Below are 18,646 nucleotides of genomic sequence, written 5' to 3' on the forward strand. Positions count from 1 at the left end.
GGATCTTCCAAAAGTTATGGAAAATGCATGCCATGAAAAAATGATGCATCAAAACCAAAAGCTTTTAATTTTGTTTTCCCTTGAACTCTTCAAATTCCCTCATGTAATTCTTGCTGCGGTTGCATTAACAATGCGCTGCAGAGCAGGTGGCTTACACACCAGAAACTCATTTTCTCCCCAATCTGGAGGCTGGAAATCCCAGACCCAGGAGCCAGAAAGCCTGGCTTCATGCTGAAGGTTTGTATAGTTTTGGATGAGGGCCCATCTGTATGAGCTCACCTTACCTTAATTACTGCTTGTAAGATTCTTTTTTCCAGTAACAGTCATATCCTGAGTTATGAGGGGTTAGGATTTCAACAGAGAGATGCGGGGGAAATACAATCCAGCCTGTAGCAGGGGCTGCAACGATCAGTCTCCTGAAAGACACAGAGCTTGTGTGTTAACGTGGTGGCAGTAGGAGTGGGAAAAAGGGATTGGCTCCTAGGAACAGTCAATCTGAGGGGCAGGGGACGCGACTGGACGGCGAATGCACCAAAGCAGAGTGTCTCTCCAGTGTTACCGCGTATGTCACTCCATCACTCCCTGGGAATACCACCGACTGTCATGCAACATACAAGTACCTTCACAATTTGGACTGAATACATCTTGGGCATAAAAGCACGAATCACACAGCTCTTAAATATCTCCCACGTATTTCCCCAAACATTCCCTAGTTCTAGTTGGTCTTGGGGCTGGGTGATCGACCTCTGTTTCTCCCCTCTCAACTTTTGGATGGCAATATTGTGTGTCACAGGAATACTTACCTTACTTGTGCCACACTTGTTCTGTTCTTGTGGGTGGAGTTCTGGTGCTTCCAAGGAATAAAGGCTTGGTGAGGAGTTGTGATTCAGGAGCAATGGCTTGGTCTGGCCTGGCTCCCGTTGAGACCCATGGTCCTCAGGCCCTTTAAATAGGCACATGGAAAGCCAGTGGTAGTTCCTGCCATCAGGCCAAGAGTCAGCTAGCATAACTCAACTTCTGGGAATGGGAATCCATCAACCTCAGGTACTATAAAACAAAAAATCACAGACTGATGTCCTGGCACAGTGACTTAACCCTCATCACCTGTGATGCCAGCATCCCATATCAGTGCTAGTGTGAGTTCTAGCTGCTCCACTTCTAGTTCAAGTCCCTGAAAATATTCCTGGAAAGGCAACAGAAGGTGATCTAAGTACTTGGGGCCCTTTCACCCATGTTGGAAACCTGGTTGAGATACCAAGTTCTTGGATTTGGCCCTAACCATTGAAGCTATTTGGGGACTGAGCTGTAGTTGGAAGCTCTATTTCTCTGTCTCTATCTGTCACTATATCTTTTAGATAAATTAGAAAAAAATTTTTAAATCATTGGGTGGTTTAGACATAAGAAAGGGTAGACAAAGGATTTTTTTAAATGTTATTTGAGAAACAGAATCCTTCCATCCACTAGTTCACGTCCCGAATGCCTGCACAGGTGGGATTGGGCTAAAGGTGGGAGGCTGGAGCTCCATCAAGGTCTCTGCCCTGGACATCAGGAACCTAACCACTTGTGCTATCACCACTTCCTCGAGTCTGCCTTAACAGGAAGCTGGGGTCAGGAGCCAAGATTGGATTTGAAGCCAAGCTACTCTGATGTGGACATGCATGTCATAAAAATCTAGATTAAATACCAGTCCCCAAAGAATATAATAGTGGCCTTCAGTTCTGCAGAATCCTTACAACAAACTCTGCATGCACACAGAAACCTTCTGGAAATGATGGAAGTGGCACCAAAAACCTGCAGGTTGGTGAGCCCTCCATGCACCATCCCCCGGGTTTTCTTTGTACCCTCAATTGGTCTGTGTCCTGACAACATCCACAGCTGGACAACCATGGAGTGAAGGGGGTGTGTTGCTAACACCCTGAAAATCTGCCAAGGCTTCCACAAGCTAGGACCAATCTTTGCTGATGTGTGCAGAATTCTTGAGGTTGCAAGAGCTCTTTCATTTAAAAGCAATAAATTCCTTCTGGTTTAACTTAAGAAAAATCAATTGGAAGAACACGGCTCTTCTTTTGTTTCCTGAGGATTGATGCGTCTCTCAGCCTTTTGGCCTCTTTCCTAATTAAACAAGGATGCTAGCCAAAGTGCAACCACTGCCTGTAATCTCCGTCTCTTCTAAGCCTTTAGTGTTGCATGGCTTCTCAAAGTCTACCTCTTTCCAAAGATTGTTCCTTGACCACTCACAACATTGCAGTAGAGCTGCACGCTTGCTCTCAGCCCCTACTCCGGCTCCTTGGCAGACAGGAAGGCCCTCTGTCACTCTCCCATGGCTCCCCGCACATGCCCTGACTAGTCTGATGTCAAGATTCTGTTCCAGCTGGACCTGGTCTTAAAAACTTCATTTTGTCCAAACTGTACTCCCCCAAATTTGAATGCACTTTTAAATTAACATTTTTGGGGGGGTTGGCACTGTGGTACTGCAGGTCAAACTTCCACCTGTAGTGCCAACATCCCATATGGGCACGAGATTGTGTCCAAGATGCTCTGTTTCCAATACAGCTCCCAGACATGGCCTGGGAAAGCAGTGGGGAATGGCTCAAGTCCTTGGGACCCTGCACCCATGTGGAGACTCAAAGCTCCTGGCTCCCAGTTTCAGATCAGCTCAGCTCTGGTGTTGCACTGATTTGGAGAGTGAACTAACAAATGGAAGATGTCTCTCCCACTCTGTCTCTTCCTTTGTCTTTCTATCTCTCCTTGTAAATCTGCCACTCAAATAAAATATAAAATATATACATTAAAAGTGACTTCTTTTCATCTTATATGCAATTTAAATGTTTCCTAGTCCATTTCCTACTTTATGCCATAACACTTGTTTCTTTGCAATGTAGGTTTTCTAGCACCTCTCACCAAAAATAGATTCTCTTTCCCCAACTCCTGAATGTGGTGTGACCATGTTACCTGTTTTGGTCAATAAGTGGTAGTAGAAGTGATATGATATAATTTGAAACCCAGGTTTTAATTGTTTCACTTTTTAAAGATGTATTTGTTTATTTATTGAAAGAAAGAGTCAGAGAGAAGAAGTGGAAAGAGCTCTTGCTACCCACTGATTCACTCCCTAAATGACTGAAGCAGACAAGGCTGAGCCAAGTGAAAGCCAGGAGCTTCTTCCACGTCTGTCTGTGGGTCCAGGGGCCCAGCCACGGACCAGCCTCCGCTGTATTCCCAAGCACATTAGCAACAAGCTGGATCGGGAGTGGAGTAACCAGGATATGAACTGGCACCTGTATGAGATGCCAGGGTTACATGCAGCAACTTCACCTGAAATGCCATAATACTGGCGACTGTTTATGAGATCTTGGGAGTTTGCTGCTTTTTCCTCCTTAGAACTCTGCCTAGCTATCCCAAGAACAGGACCACATGGCCAAGTCAACCCTGTCACAATTGCTGCCTCAGCTCACAACATCCCCAGCAGCAGAGGGGCTCAGTTGACCCATTGTTAACCATGGATGTACAAGAGCCCAGAAGACCAGAAGATTCAGCTGATGCACTCTAGATCTCAACTGGTAGAATTATGAGTTAAGTATACATGATTGCTGTTTCAAGATGCTAAGTTTTTGTTGCTTACTCCACTGATACAGTTAACTCATACATAATCCAAAATGTTCCTGTATTTCAAAGACTGGAAGGAATTCATTCCTTAAATGTGTGCTCCGATGCAGTTTTGGTGCCCTGAACTTACGGTGATAAATAGAAAATGAAACTGTATTGTTGGCTCACAGGTATGTAGCTCCACATACCAGAACCATGTTCCAGGAAAGCATGGAGGGGCCAGGGAACTTTGGCTTCAATAAAGGCAAGGGAATAGGTTCCACATGAAATTGATTCTGAGATGGTCCCACAGTACAGCTGTGCCATCAGCACCAAGCCTGCACAGTGCCCTATGCAAGAAGACACAACAATTGCAATGCATGCACTCTAAATGCCGGAGCATGTGTTGTAAAGCAAACATTAGAGCTAAAGGGAGAGGTAAATTTCATTTCAAGGGCTGGTGTTGTGGCATAGCACATTAAGCAGCCTGCAATGGCTGCAATGCTGCACAGATGCCAGTTCAATACCTGGCTGTTCCACTTATGATCCTGCTCCCTGTCAATGTGCCTGGAAAACCTGTGGAAGACAGACAAAGTAGCTGGCTCCCTGCACCCATATGGGAGACTACAAGACCCTCCAGGCTCCTGGCCCAATCCTGTCTCTCTGTCTCTCCTCTCCTCTCCTCTCCTCTCCTCTCCTCTCCTCTCCTCTCCTCTCCTCTCCTCTCCTCTCCAAGTCAGCCTCTCAAATAAATAAAACCTAAAACTTAAAAAGAAGAGAAGACTCAAGCTCAGAGATTGGGCCTTCAGATTTTCAAAACAAATGTTTCAGTTTCAAAAAACTGTTTAAAAAAATATTTCAGTGCAACAATACTGGGCAACTTCAACATCCCACAGGCATCAACAGACAGATCATGCATATCAGAAAAAACAACAACAAAGAAACAGCAGAGTTAAACCACACTGTACACCAACAACCTCCAACAGATATTTAGAGAATATTTCATTCAAAAGCTCATGAAACATATTCCAGGACAGACTATGTATTAAGCCACAAAACAAGTCACAAAGAGTAAAAAACAACAAAAAGTTGCAACATGTATCTTTTCTGATCACAATGGGCTAAGACTAGAAATCAACAACAAAATAAATTTAGAAAATCAAGAGAAAATTCAAAATTGTCTTGAAACAAATGAATATGGCACACAACAGCACACCAAAACTTAACAGGTACAACAAAAGCAATTCTGAGAGGAAATACTTTTTTAAAGATTTATTTATTTTTATTGAAAGGCAAATATACAGACAGAAGGAGATACAGAGAGAAAGATCTTCTGTCCATTAGTTCACTTTCCAAGTAGCTGCAAAGGCCAGAGCTATGCCAATCCAAAGCCAGGAGCCAGGAGCTTCCCGCGGGTCTTCCACACAGGTGCAGGGTCTCAAGACTCTGGGCTGTCCTCTCCTACTTTCCCAGGCCACAGGCAGGGAGCTGGATGGGAAGCGGGGCCACTGGGGCTTGAACCAGTTCCCATATGGGATTCCAGTGCGTTCAAGGTGAGGACTTTGGCCACTAGGCTACCACGCTGGGCCTGAGAGGAAAGTTTACAGCAGTAAGTACCTTCATCAGAGAAGTGGAAAGAGGAGGATGATTTCAAATTTTTAAAACTAACAGTGCATCTTAAGGAACTAAAAAGGCAAGGGAAAAGACCCAGATTTTGTGGGAGGAAAAAAATTAACAAAGGCAAGTTCAGGAGCAGACGGCCATTGATGAGTGAATTAGCAGACAGTAGATCTTTATCTCTCCTTCTCTCTGTAAGTCTGCCTTTTCAATAAAAATACATAAAGTTTAAAAAATGCTGCCATCTGCAATATCAACATCCCATATGGGATTGGTGCAAGTCCTTCTAATGTTCCTGGCAAAGCTGCAGAGGTGGCCCCAGGGCTTAGGCCCCTCTACCTACGTGGGAGACCTGGACGAAAACTCCTGGGTCTTGGATTGTGACCAGTCCAGCCATTTGTGAAGTTAACCACTAGATGGAAAATATCTTTCTAACTCTGCTTTTCAAATAAATCTTTTTCAAAAAAATCAACCGGTTCTTTAAAAAAGAGAGAGAGATTGATTAGGTCCATTTCTCCTGTTGCAATTCCTCTGTTTCACAGAGTGGGTGAAACAAAAGTTTGCCAAGCGAGAAAACTGCCTGTTCTGCAGATTAGCAGAGCTGACCTCGGTACCTGCAGTGCGTAGGGACGCTGGTCACCATCACTGCTTGTTAGCAATTGCCTTGGGCGTAAACACAGGCCCATGACTAAACAATGATGTCACACAATTGTTTTTAATAAAGGCAGAAAAAAGGCAACTTGTGCCACATTCCAACTAGGTCATAAAACCATATTTCAGGAGCTTTTGGTCCCAGGATCTCTCTAAACCCTTTATGATACTTTGTTTTAGCTTCTCTCTCCATGTGCCATAATTCAAAACAGAGGAACCTAATCTCCTCCTAAATGTTTCCTGAGAAATCTGCCTCTTGACTTCAGAAGAGTGCTCTAGTGTCAACACATTACTGAGAGATTGTTTCCAGACGCTTGGCATCACCCAGGAAAGCCCCGTGGTGGGAGCTGAGAGCAGCAACAAGAAGACACGGCAATGGCAAACGAGCTGGAGGGAGGAGCGTGCAGCCAGGCAGGCAAGGGTGGAGAGCCAGGCAGGACTGATGGTCTGGAATGGTTTGCTGCCAGCCCCTGTGGGTTTGCCACACCTCCCCATTGTCAGATAAAACCTCTCTGGTGAAGAGCAGGAAGCGGGAGGCTAGGGGCCAGGAGGTTGCTGAGTACCTGCTGGAGACAGCAAGGAACACAGATTCCAGATGTGTGCTGTCTAGCTTTCTCATTCCTATACAGAGCATAGAACAGGGTGAGTCGGGTGGGTCCTTCAGTGACCTGACCTTTTGCAGCAAGCTCATTGGGGGAGGAAAGGCTGGGGTTGGGCAGGAAGCTTCCGGGACATGATGCCCCCATTCCGTCAGTCTCACGGTCTAGTCTTGTGTCACTTGGCGAAAAGGCAGCAACCTTTGGCTCAATGGCACCTACAGGTGTATTGATGGACAGGAGACTAAGAGTCGACACCAGTGCTAGAAGATAGCACAATTTAGGCTTTTACTGAGCCCCCCACCTCTTTCCATTTATGTCACATTCCATCTATTTTGATTAAAATTGCAGTAGTATTTCCTTCTTACTGTGGGAGATAAGTCCCCAGACTCGCAACCAATGCCTGAAACCATGGATAATAACATGTGTTTGTGCAATGTGCTTTCTTATACATACATACGTACTTACTTACAATAAAGTTTTACTTATAAATTAGCCGCAGGTAAGAGATTAGCAATGATTAATGATAAAATAGAGCAGCTACAATAAAAGAAGAGCACTGGAGCCAGCAGTGTGGGGCCACAGGCTAACCTTCTACCTGCAGCGCTGGCATCCCATGTAGGTGCTAGTTCAAGTCTGGGCTGCTCCACTTCCAATCAAGCTCCCTGCTTTTTGCCTGGGAAAGCATCAGAGGATGGCTCAAGTCCTTGAGCCCCTGCACCCACCTGAGTCACCCAGAAGAAGCTCCTGGCTTCGAGCTTCTGATCGGCTCAGCTCAGCTCCAGCCATTGCGGCCATTTAGGGAGTGAACCAGGGAATGGAATATCTCTCTTTCTCTCTTTGTCTCTCCCTTCCTTTGTGTAACTCTGACATCTTATATATAAAAAAAGAAAATAATAGAGAAGCACTTCAGAAAGTCCATGACAGGTTAGCCATTTGGCCTGCTGATTAAGAGGCTGATTGAGACACCACATCCCATTTTAGAGTGCTTGGCTTCAAGTTCTGTCACTGCCCTGATCCCAGCTTCTTGAGAATAGAGAACCTTGACAGTAGTAGTGATTGTTTAAGTATGTGGGTGCCCACCTCTAAGTGGGAGACCAGGACTGGCCCACTCCCAGCCATTGACATTGTCTGGGCAGTGAACCCAAGAATGGGAGCTCTATCTGTGTCTGTCCCTCCTGCATACATAAAAATAACTACTTTTTTTAACTTCATGGGAAAATGAAATTAAAATGAGGTTATTTTTGGTGTCAAACTTTCTGAAGCCATTTATTGTTATATTTTCTTAACCACATTTTCCAAGAACTTTTTGAAGACTCTTTGTAGGCATGGATTTCAGAACTATTTTACACAAAAGTAAGTCTTACTTTTAACTCCACTTTCCGTAAACCGGTCCAAGTGTCCTACTATACCAGGATAAAACTGCATGAATACAATCTCTCCCTCAAAACCCCTTACTGTACTGTACTTGCTCATCTAGCGATAACATGAGGCAGTGTGGAGAAGGGAGGGAGTGACTTAGGAAGTGTGATATGGTGACAAGCCACCGGTTATCTTGTGGTAATAACCAGTTGGCAGAAGTGTCAGCTGCTGGCTGTGGGTACCTGCAACTGTGGAAACCAGAGCCACAGACCAGGGGGAGCTGCTGTGCACAGCAAAACGGAACACAGCCTGGAACACATTCATCCCTGGCAAGGGTACAAATTCAGGAACCACCTGCACACGGCTGAACACGCCTACTGGCCCCCATCTCACCTGACCAAGCCCCTGCCATCACAGCTCCTTCCAGAAAGGCTTTCTGGATTAGAAGGATCAAGTTGAGTATTTCTATCCTACAAGACACCTGCATGATTACTTCTTTTTTTTCTTTCCTTTTTAGATTTATTTATTTTTATTGGAAAGGCAGATTTCCAGAGAGGAGAGATCTTGAGAAAGATCTTCCATCTGCTGATTCACTCCCCAAATGGCCACAATGGCCGGAGCTGGACTGATCATGAGCCAGAGGCTCTGCCAGGTCTTCTACTCTGGGCAGACCCCAAGGCTTTGGGCCGTCCTCTACTGCTTTCTCTGACAACAGGCAGGAAACTGGATGGGAAGTGGAATTGGTGTCCACATGGAGTCCCAGCATCCACAAGGGGGAGATTAACCAACTGAGCCATCACGTCAGGCCCAATTACTTCTTTCTAACCATGGTTCTTCCACAATTCATAGCTTTGGAGGAAAAAGAAGAAAAATCTGGACTGGATGACTACCGTGTCTTGTAAAAGTCATCCATGAGGCCTCTGATGGAATTTTCAAGCAACAGAAGACAGCAGCATCTAAACTTTTTCTCTTACTTGAACTTGATAAAGATTTATTGTGTTGCCCAAATGTTAAATAGCAAGAATAGCTGAACCCATCTCTGCTCTGACCCTCACCGAACGGCTTCACTGAACACAGAACGCCTCCAACTTAGGACCACAAGCCCTGGAGGGAAAAAAAGGCACCTCCTTGGCAAGGCCAGCCAGCAGGTGCCAGCCCTGGGCTCTGAAGACAGCATGGGGAGGCTGACTGAGACAGACAGACAGACAGGCTGTGTGTGTTCGCAGGCTCCGTGAAAGTGCCCACCGTCTCTATTCCAGCAGAGACTGAAATTAGGCCTGCTTAGGCTGGTATGAACTTGGGGTTGTTTATTTGTTTTTCTGGGGCAAACAGAATAGGCAGGAAAATACTACTTCATGTAATTATATAGTTGCATTTTTATCCTACTTTACAACTTTACACAGTTCACCCACATCCAGCACTCTAAATGAAGTTTCTCACTAGCCCACTAGAGAATACAGTGGCTGCATTGTTCTTATTGTACAAAAGGGGAAGCAGGGAGGTCAGGTGCATTATCAACGGCCATTGCATCAGCTGCTGATGGATGGTCGGCCAGTGACTCCAGACTGTGGATTATATTCAGGTTGTGGCTTTCAGTGACCACGTCCTCAGATCAGGTCAGAGCAGAGCGGACAATCTAATTATTACCAGAAAAGCCCGATGGGTTCTTTCCTCAGTTTAATATAGAAATAAAAAGCAAGGAATCAGTTGCAGATAGAGAAGTTTTATTCGCGAAGTGACCAGGGGAACATGGAAAGAAGGGGTAAAAGGACAATGCCTCCTGGGTTTCAGGAAGGGTCTTTGGATTTTAGGTGTTCCCTGACCGCTCCTTATTGGGCAGGGACCTACAGGTAAAATGTTCCCCGTTGATGGTCTCTTAACCAATTAGGAAATGGCTGGGAAATTCTTGTACCACTCACTTGAAGGTGTGGCCAAGATTTCAACAGGTTTGGACAGTCTCACTAATCTTTCTGGATCAGAAAGAAATTTATATAGCAAGGTGACCAAATAATAATAATGATGATGATGATAATTAATAAAGGCCGGTGAGGTTGTGCAGCAGACTTGAGCCTCTGCTGTGGTATCAGCATCCCATATAGATGCTGATTCTAGTCCCAGCTGCTCTAATTACAATCCAGCTCCCTACTTATGGCCTGGGAGAACAACAGAGGATGGCCCAAGTCCCTGGGCCCCTGCACTCGCTTGGGAGACCTGGAAGAAAACTCCTGGCTCCCAGTTTCAAACCAGGCCAACTCTAGCAGTTGCAGCTGCTTGGGGAGTGAACCAGCAGATGGAAAATCTCTCTCTGTTTCTCCCTCTGTCTATGATTTCCCAATAAAAATAAAATATACCTTTAAAAATAAGGTAAAATAATGTACTGAACGCTTTGAAATTGCTCACAGAAAGGATTTTAAGAAGCTACAGGGACCAGCAGTGTGGCATGGCAAGTTAAGCCCCTGCCTGCAGTGTCCACATCCCACACATCCCACAGGGGCATGGGTTCTAGTCCTGGCGGTTCCATTTTCAATTCAGAAACCTGCTAATGCATCTGGGCAAACAGAGAACAATAGTCCAAGTGCTTGGGCCCCTGCTGCCCACCTGGGAGAGCCAGCTGAAGCCCCTGGCTTAGGCTGCAAGCTGGCCCCGCCAGGCCCATACAGCCGCTTGGGCAGTGAATCAGTAGAGAAAACACTTCTGTCTATTTGCATCTCTTTCTCTCTGCTGTTCTGCCTTTCAAATAAGCCTTTTTTAAAAGTACGAATCATGTGAGGTGATGGACAGGCTAACTAGCTTGCTATCATTCCACGACATATACCTGCATCACAAAATATCCCATAAATTCACACAACTGTGTGTACATTAAAAATAACATGCTTAAAGAAAACCAGAGAGATGCTAACAGACACCTCGGCTTTGTGTCTGACCCGTGCATTCTTCAGCATTGTCTACGGGTCATTTCTACCCAGAAACAGACTTGCATTCGCTGTGGACATCCTGGCACCACAAGTTTCTATCTTTGCCAGAACTGTTTGTTGATTGGAACGCTTCTTCCCTGGGAAGCCTTTGCAGGCGTCTTATTTCAGCCTTGAAGTCAGGCCGCACCGTGAAAGGAAAGATTCGTGGGAGTGCCAAAGCGAGCCCCAGGAAGGAGAGGACCAATTTGGCAGCTGTCAGGACAGATCAGCTTAAGGGCTGAGAAGTGGGTTGAAGGGAGGGAGCTCTGTGTGGGAGGACAAAGCTGGGCACTGGAGCTGCCCAGCTGCTGGACACTGGGCTGCTCTGCTTACGGGGCAGCTACCAAACTTCCCAAGGGCAGCCACCTCATCTGGCGCAAGTAGCATGCTACCTTTGCTGCATTTCTGTTCAGTTGCATCAGTGGGACCTGAGGCCCCTAGGTCCTCAGACAACATGGCTTTTGTGGTTTTTTTGGTTTTTTTTTGTTTTTTCCATCAGCTTGTCTGGGCACTCCTAGAATTCCTTTCATATGCAGAAGGATGAGTACCTAGGGCTCTGGGAGTGCACTTGCCTACAGTGCACCCTGTAAATCAAAGGAACACGCCATTCCTTTGGGTGGGGGAAGCTGGAACAAGGTCTATGAAGAATTAAGGCAACTCAAGGTGGGGGTGTTGCTCTGCCAGTACCAGGAGCTTCAGGACCTGGCTAGCAGTACAGGTGAAAACCAGCCTCCCTACAAAGGCTATTTCATGGTTCAGAAGTAACCAAGGTTGGTTAAAAAGTATTCCCACATCAGAAATAGCTCAGAGAGTTTCTGACCACCCCAGGAGGGGATCCTGGGAACTTCAGAATCTTAGATCATGAATATCAAAGACCAAGTTCAAGTACTTGGGAGACCAAGCAACACTTTTTTCCTTTCTTTTCCTAGTTGACCCATCTTAGAGGCCCCCCTCACAACATCCCCAGGAGCACATCTGGCCAGCGTTCAGGGAACAGAAGCCATCCTGCCTGTGGCCACTGCCTGACCTATCGACCTTGGACTAAGCATTTAATTTGGAGTGGGCAGAAAACGGTTAAAGCCAAAGTCAGGGTGATCTGCAGCAGGGAGCCTGCCTGAGCTTGGGCACAATAGAGTTATAATTTAAAGGATTTCTTCTTTTGGAGTGGAACAAACTCCTGGAATCAAGCAACTCAGTTTCCAGGGCCTAAGAAAGGAGCGGTTTGCCAGAGGAGGGGGACTTGGGGATTAATTAGACTCACAATGAGAGGGTTGGAGTAAGCGTGTTTCTCGCTCCCCACTGTCTCACAGAGCAAGCCTGAGGAAGCAGAGTTCAGGTCTGCTCCCCGTCCTTGCAATGGCTTCCCATTGTTCTAAAATAAAAGCAAAGTCCTCAGCTTTGTTTACTGTCCCGCAGTGAGTCAGCCCCTGCCCACTCCTGGACTTGCTTGCCTCCCGCCTTTAAATCCGGGCGCCAGGGCCTTATCTACACCCCTACCATGACCCAGCTCTTTCTATCTCCAGCATAGTGGCCACACCCTCCTTTACACTGCAGTTTCCAGAGGAGCACTTCCAAAAGCTCATGGAAAATGAAATCAAAAGATAAGTTTATTTTAGAGCCAGAAAAGAAATTCGTGCAGAAGTGGGATCTTCCAGAAACCAGTGGAAACTGTATAGTATGAAAGGACTACGTGTAGATTTTAAAACTCCTTGGCACCAAAACAAACTTATCTTTGACTGTACTTTCTGTGAACATTTGCAAGCAACTTCCTATTTCTCTTTCAGAGTTAGGTTCAAATGTGATTTCCTCTGAGAAGCCCTCCCTGACTCCCCCAGACTCCTATTCTTGCCTACCCCAAGAATCCAGTTAAGTCTCTTGTAATATTCCCTGGAATGTCCTATTCTTTTCACTTGGAGGTCTTTATCAGAGCTGATAATTGTGTGCTCAATTATTGGATTGACTCCAGGCTCTCCCATTAGGTTAGAAGTACTGTTTCCTCTTCTTGCCACTGTCTCTAATCCTGCCACGGGGATGGCACACAACAGGCACAGATTACTATGAAGGGATGAATATTCTCAGCCACCCCATGTAGATGAAGGTCAGGCGAAGCCAAGTAGAAGCCTGCCTCCAGAAGGCCACAGTGTTGCTCTGATTCACAAGTGTAAGACTTACCACTTAGCGTCCCTGACCGGCCAAGAAACCAAACTGCTTTTGGTCCTTAAATCAGATAAGTTTATTCTTTTTTTCTCGGTTGAGGTTCAGAATACTACAGGAATTCGACAAGAGAGAAGCTCCCAAACTTTCCTGATGATGATGACGATGATAATGATGGACAATAGATCATGGCCGTGAGGAAGGGATGTATCAATTTGTGGCAGTGCAGAGAAGGCACCTGCAGCATGAGCATCCTACATGGGTGCTGACCCAAGCCCTGGCTTCTCAGCTCCCTGCTAAAAGCCTGGGACATCCAGAAGAAGACAGCCCAAGTGTTTGGGGGACTACCATCCACATAGGAGATTTGGATGAAGCTCCTGGCTCCTGGTTTCAGCTTAGCCCAGTCCTGGTCATTGCAGCCATCTGGGAAGCAAAAATTATGGGGGGCCAATGTTGTGGCACAACCGTTTATCACCTCCTGTGATACCAGTATCCAAAATTAGAGTGCTAGTTCAAGTTCTGCTGCCTCTCTTCCAATTCACCTTCTTTACAGTGCAGTTGGGAAACGGCAGATGCTGGCTCAAGTGTCTGGACCTGTGCTACCCGTGTGGGAGGCCTGGATGGAGTGCCTGGCTCCAGGCTTGGTTTGGTCTGCATTTGGCTGTTGTGGTCGTTTAAAAAATAGATGGAATTGCTGTGAGAGCGTGTGTGTGTGTGTGTGTGTGTGTGTGTGTGTGTACTTTCTCTCCTCCCCATGTTCCTTTACCTTTCAAATAAATGAATAGATCTTAAGAACTAAATAAAAAATAGGCACAGACCATGGTTGAGTACAGTCTGCCACCTGTTGCATCCCTCGGAATTGCACCAGGAGCAGCAGGGAAGGCTGTGTTTGAGGACTCTGCTTCATCATGGGCTGCAACACAAACAGATGCTTAAGAAATATGCTGACAGTGGCGTGTTGTGTCCTTGACGCTGGAGATTGAAATCCCCTGCTTTGAAAAAACAAAGCCTTCATACAGAACTAGGAATGCCCCCAGTGAACAGTCCCAACCCTATCTCCGTCTGCAGAAGAGGTTCTGTGTTTCTGATGCGTGAGCCACGCGCCTGACACTGAGAGGCTGCTGTCCAGGTCTCCCGCACTGGCTCTGGTCAAGCACTGTCCGTGAGTGCCGAGCGAGAAAGCTAACGGTCAACTTGCACAGGCCAACAAGAATAAAGCAAATAGAGGCTAATCCTGGGGTTACATAGGGAGTAACAAGTATGCAGTTGCTGAGTAGAGTCTGTATAAAGAATGAAGCCCTTTGAGTTTGTATCTTTCGGGAGGTCTTCTTAGACAAGTCTGAGGTTACAGAAAAAAGAAAATGAAGGATTGGAAGTCAAGAGATCAGAATTGAGAGTAACTGCGCCCATGGTAAGTAGGTTGCTTGGAGCTAAGGTTGTATTTGAGAAGTAGAGATTTGAGCTGCCCAGTGTTCAGGTGATGAAGATACACAGTACACAGTGCCCCTCTGACTGTCTCACTAACCCTGAATTGCAGGTAATCATTGCTCGGCTCCTCCCCGCCCGGAGTCTTACACATTATACACGCAGTTTTGCTTACACTTGTCTTCCCTGTTAACTGAATCCATCTCCATGGAAACCGAAGCCTACTGAATTTTCCACGATTGTGTCCACTTAGCCACTGCTCACCTAGGAAAAAATGCAAAAATGAAAAAGCACATGAGCTTATTTCCAAAGAGTCATGGAAAATGAAATGCAAAGACAGGCCTATTTTGATGCAAAAAATTTTTGAAATCCATGTATCATCTTCAAAAAAAATGCATGGAAAATGTGTATCACAGAAGCATATGCATAGATTTTAATTTTCTTGCCAACAAAGTAAACTTTTAGTTGCATTTTTTTTCTCTGTGAACTATCAAAAAAATGGCCTCATACATAACAGAGCAGCAATTATTTCCCAAGATATGAGAGATTGAAAGGGAAGCTAAAACTCCCTCAGCTATAACACAGCGTGTCTTTTCAGGTCAGCCGTTCCCCAGGGAATCTGCAGCGCTAAGCAAATGCAGCACAGTGAAACCCAGGGTGTCTCTGTGAGGCGCACAGGGAACAGCTCACACCTTGAAGCTGCTGGAGCCTTCACTCCTTGAAAAGCCAGGACAGCAAGACGGTGCCCACAATGACGTGTTCTGTACACTGACCGAGCATGCCTTTCCTTCAACAATGCGAACCCAGGATATGCAGAGGGATGTCCTGGGAGACCGGTTCCTGCCCCAGCAGGTGTGGCTGTTGTCCGTCTTCCCGTACCCCCCCAACTGCGCGCTTGCGCGCGCACTCTCTCTCTCTCTCTCACACACACAGTTTTCTACTCTTCTCCTCTGTCTTTCCCCTTCTGTCCCACTCTGCAAGTTACTAATAATCTGTGCTCGCCTCACCTTCCATCATTTCTGCACCTTCATTTCCAAAACCAAGTGACACCGGTGCCAGGCAGCTCCAGGGAATGTCCTTCATCCTCTGACCCCTAAGCCATTTGACAGCGAGCCCTTGGCACTGGTGCCAGCAGCGTCGAGGTCAGAGATGCTGCTGGAGTTAAAACCAAAGTGCATCCTATTCAGATCTGGGTCCCTAGAAGAGCTCCATCTTCCCAGGGAACAGAATCAGAAAAGTAGCCCAGGGTGGGTGACTCTACAAGCATGCGACTGTTGTCTGTGGTTGAGTGCTGATGTGTGTCAGGGTGCAGGGATGGGGAGAGGAGTCCGAGCATGGCCAGTCTCTGTGAGCAGAGCTTAGAATATCTACCTGTTGTAGATCGTGGCCAGCAGGAGCAGTTTGGACCCTAGTCCTCCAAAATGTTAATACACACTCAGATCCTCTCAGACCCAGAGGCCCGGCTCAGAGCCTGCCCTGCTCTCAGGCTCCTGCTAAGGTTTCTGTCTTTGGTCCCAGTCCCAGTCGGAAAAGCAGAGGGTTAGGTTTCTTTTGTTTCCTGCTTTCCCATCCCCAGCTGGGTTCACTCATTGTTTCAAAACAATGTGGCAGGAGTCAGGGCCAATTACCAGGGCCTCTTGAATCAGCCACTGTTAGACTTGTTTCTCGCAGGTACATTGAAGAAAGCCCCTCCCCAGAGCTCCCCATTGTTCCAGAAGCCCACCTGCAAGGGGACACCCTGGACAAGTTGAGCCACTAGACGAAAGTTTGGCTCCTTTGTCAGGGCCAGGTGGCTGCAGAGGGCGCTACTGAAGGCGATGACAGTGCTGACCACACTGCTGTAACTACCCCAGGACATTCCACGGAGGGAGGGAAGAGGGGAAAGGTGGAACTCAGTACATTAAGACTGCAAGGTAGGGCAACTCCAGAGGCTGATTTCCTGCCATTCTCCTCATCTGCAGGGGAGCAGCATTAGATGGCAGATGTTCAACCAGAGGCTGGTGCCGCCAACCACTAACTCCCTACAGCTGTAAGTCATGTTTGCCAATGGGCTGAGTTTTCTGGGGCCAGAGCCTGCAAGTTTCTGTAGATTCTCCTTCGGTGGGTCAGCCACACGAGGTTCATCAGCAACATTTGCAATCAGGATCATGTCCAGGGCCCTGCCACAGTAGGTATGTGGAGCACAGGACTCGTAGAAGCAGTAGGCATCAAACCCAGGCAGTGGAATGAGCACAGACAGGGTAGCCACTTAGAATTATTTTCAACCCAAAGCTCAAGTGGTATAACATGTGACTTCCCCACATTCTGCAGTGGGGAAGTCAGGCTGCAGCGACCCCAGTGGCTAGACCCTCAATCCTGCAAATCATGGAGGTAAGATCTGGGCCTAGACTGTAACCTCCTGAAACACAGACTACAGATCTGTACAGGAGCCAACATCCCTTTAGCCTGGCAATCTTGGGCGAAGGACAAGACATTTGCGGTCCCAGCACCAGGAACCCAGTTGGTTATTTCTAGCTTGCTGAATGTCAAAAGTGCAGGCCTGCTTCTCACAGCAGGCTCCACTTGTCAGACCAAATTAAGGCATCAGCTCATCAGGCAGGAGAATCAGCTGCCTCCAGCACCAGCCTGGAGGTGCCCGCCAGACCCAGTGCAGAACACCTGACCGGGTGCACTTGTCAGGTGTTCTCTGCCCACACATGCCTTAGTGGCAACTCCTACAGCCCCAGAACAGCAAGGGCCCCGGCTGCCTTGTGTGCCAGCTTTGGGGCTTTCCCCATTCAGCAGCTAGCGTGGCACTGTGCTTTGACCCAACATGACCCTGGGGGCTGATTTTCCACCTTGGGTATCTGACCCCATTAATAGATTGCTTGGGCATTGAAACTGACCTTCCCATGGCCTTTCCCTGCCTCCCCCCAAATCTCCAAGTTCTACTCTTCTCCTTTGTAAACTCAGCTTTGGCTGTAATTCCTCTACAAATACAAAGCCATGGATTTGTTAATATCCCTACACCAAAAATCCCCAGTCCCCAGTGGCTTGTTTGTTTTCTGTCCCAACTTCTCTTCGTTTCACAAATTCTGAAACACCTACTGGCTAGCCTGTGGTCACAACAGAGTGATCTTGACCACTAGGGATTTGAGGGTGTCCTGGGGAAATAGGAGATGATGTTTCAGACAGCTTTTCTGCCTAGTGCAGGCTAAATTCTGGCTGCTCCATTTCCCATCCAGCTCCCTGCTAACGTACTTGAAAGCAGTGGAAGATGGCCCAAGAGCGGAGGCCTCTGCATCTGTAAGGAAGACCAGGATGGAGTTCCTGGCTCCTGGCTCCTGGCTCCAGCTGGCCAAGCTCCTGACCATCGTGGCCATTTGGGGAGTGTACCAGTAGGTGCAACACCTCTCTTTTTTTCTCTTGCTCTCTCTCTTCCCACCCTCCCAGTACACACACATACACACACTACCTTACAAATAAAATAAATGTTAGAAAATGTAATGTTTTTAAGCTGCAGTTTTATGAAACCAGGAGCCAGGTGAAATGGGAGGAGGCAGTGGGCCAGGAGAGGAGGTGAGCATCACAGGCAGAGGAACATGGCAGACCTGGGCAGATGTGGAAGAAGACAAGAGTGTCAATGAGATGGGGACGGAGAGCAGTGCTGAGCCCGGGAAGCCGCAGACAGGAACTTGTGCGTCAGAGGACGGGAGATAGACTTTATCCCTTGGCGAGGCCAAACAGGGGAAGTGCCCACATCAGATTTGCTTTTGCAGAGGGACTGGAGGAGGAAGCCTGGGAAGTCCCAACAGAAAAGCAACAAGCTCACTAAGGGAGAAGCATTTTCAAGGACAAGAGCTGTGTTCTCCTAAGTGGGGGTCCGATGACCCTGTTTTCTGTTTACCGCCCCCACCCAGCCTCACTGAGACTGTCTTCACCGTCCACGGCCCATCGACCCTAGCCTTTAGATAAGAGATTGGTGAACTGTACTTGTAATCTAGCACCCTGTTTTCAATCATTCATTTGCTCATTGACTCGACAAATATTCAGCAAACAATTATTTGTGGTGCCAGGTGCTATGACAGTGGAAGACAACAAAGAGGAAAGATTTATACATGGATATTTCAAAAAATTCATGGGATGTAGAATTGAAAGATAATTTACTTGGAGGCTGAGCTAGGCTGAAATCAAGAGCTCTACACAGGGCCTGGCACTGCAGTGTAATGGATTAAGCCTCCATCTGTGGCACCAGCATTCCATATGGGCACTGGTTCAAGTCCTAGCTGCTCTATAACCAATCCAGCTCCCTGATGGTGGCCCGCG

Source organism: Ochotona princeps, chromosome 26 (genome assembly GCF_030435755.1).
Source record: "Ochotona princeps isolate mOchPri1 chromosome 26, mOchPri1.hap1, whole genome shotgun sequence".
In the NCBI taxonomy this organism is placed as follows: domain Eukaryota; kingdom Metazoa; phylum Chordata; class Mammalia; order Lagomorpha; family Ochotonidae; genus Ochotona; species Ochotona princeps.